The sequence below is a fragment of the Cebus imitator genome, unplaced genomic scaffold (assembly GCF_001604975.1).
Source record: "Cebus imitator isolate Cc_AM_T3 unplaced genomic scaffold, Cebus_imitator-1.0 Scaffold223, whole genome shotgun sequence".
In the NCBI taxonomy this organism is placed as follows: Eukaryota; Metazoa; Chordata; class Mammalia; order Primates; family Cebidae; genus Cebus; species Cebus imitator.
In genome coordinates, this window is record NW_016107538.1 from 780,782 (window position 1) to 782,724 (window position 1,943).

At 45.9% G+C, this 1,943-nt stretch overlaps 1 pseudogene; it reads left to right on the plus strand.

The window, feature by feature from the left end:
- The first annotated feature begins 502 nt into the window (after nucleotides 1-502).
- Nucleotides 503-1,235, plus strand: LOC108281279 (annotated as a pseudogene).
- Nucleotides 1,236-1,943: the final 708 nt, after the last annotated feature.

Below are 1,943 nucleotides of genomic sequence, written 5' to 3' on the forward strand. Positions count from 1 at the left end.
AAGAGCGAAACTCCGTCTCAAAAAAAAAAAAAAAAAATTACATGATATGAGAGAAAGTCCCAGCTTAAATGCCATTTACTACCCATAGTCTTTAGGTTTCTTTCCATTGTCCTTCTTTTCTGCTTTTCTTCTTTTCAGGTAACATGCTGAGAGATTTAGAGTCTTGCTCTGTCACCTAGGCTGGAGTGCAGTGGTGTAATCTCGCCTCACTGCAACTTCCACATCCTGGATTCAAGCCATCTTCCTGTCTCAGGCTCCCGAGTAACTGGGACTACAGGGGTGTACCACCATGCCCGGCTAATTTTTGTATTTTTAGTAGAGATGGGGTTTCACCATGTTGGCCAGGTTGGTCTTGAACCCCTGACCTCAGGTGATCCGCCCACCTCAGCCTCCTGAAGTGCTGGGATTACAGGCATGAGCCATCATGCCTGGCCTGTTTCTTGACAAAGAAGCTTGCTAGGATTTTTTTTTCTTTTTTTTTTTTTTTGGTGTGTTATGTTGAGGGTGAAATGAACGGATGAATGGTAGATGAATTATCCAAAATCAGTAATTGCATTAGACAAGCCACTGAGAAATAAGAGGAATCTATCACTTGCTGGTTCCTTGTGTGTTATGGGTCCACTAACTTTTGCCTTTATTTCGAAAAAGAAAACAGAAAGAACTCTAAGGTATTCCCTAGGTGTTCTATAAAATGTTTGCATTGAAATATATGACACCGGCTTTTCCAGTGGCAGTGCTGCACGGTGAGGATCTCTTATCTATGCCCATAGCCATGTGGGCCAAGAGCCTGCTGAAGTCCATACAGGTCTTTGGACGGAAGAGGAAGATGGCCACAGCCGTGGAGGCTGCAAACGTGGGAGCGGCCTCATGAAAGTGAACAGGTAGCCCCTGGAGATGATGGAGCTGTGCACGCTGCAGTACAAGCTGCTGAAACCAGTCTGCTTCTGGGCAAGGAGTGATTTGCTGTCGTGGACATACATGTCCTAGTGAAGGGTGATGGTCAGGTGGCCCAGATTTATGCTATCTGTCAGTCTGTCTCCAAAGCCCTGGTGGCCTATTACCAGAAATATGTGGAAGTGGCTTCCAAGGAGGTCAAAGGTGATCTCATCCAGTATGATTGGACTCTGATGGTGGCTGACCCCCGTCGCTGCAAATCCAGAAAGTTTAGAGGCCCTGGTGCCCGTGCTTGTTACCAGGAATCCTACTATCATGAGTATCAGTAACAGCCCATCATTGTGTAATAAATACCTATGTAATAAACAATGTTTCATTTAAAAAAGAAAACCTAAAACTAAACTAAAATAAATGAGTCAGGGAGACAGAGTGCTAGGGATGTGGCATTAGGAGAACTTGGGGGCAGCAGCATCCATGGAGGCTGAATGAGGTGGGGACTGTGAATGACCTACTAAAATATGAAAAGAAGTTTTCATCTGAGAAGGCAGGAGGCTCAGTGTCCAGGAGCCTGCAGTTTGAAAACATGTCATATCTGGCGTGAAGTACGTCCAATGATGTCCTCCAAGGCATCAGCCTGCCAAAGGGAGTTGCTATTCAAAAGGGGGAGGATCACCTGAAGTCAGGAGTTTGAGACCAGCCTGACCAACATGGAGAAACCCCATCTCTCTATATATTTTAAAAAAGTAAAAAAACAATACAAAAGAGGGTAAAAGACAAATCAACCCGCCCAACAGGGCTCTATACCTGGCTGAGGGCACTGCCAGCTCCTGGAATGTGAAAAGGCCCTAAGATACATGCAAGAGCTGCTGTGGGCAGAGCAGCCAGGCCAAGGAGCTGCAGAAAAGAGAAAGCCTCTGTGCTTCCTCCTTTTCCTCCCCTGGTCTAACTCCCCACCATCCCCATCTTTGCCCTCCCCCCACATACACTTACACTTAGCTCCTCGTCCTCAGGTCCCTCTGAATTCCTGGTTCTTTTTTTTTTTTTTTTTT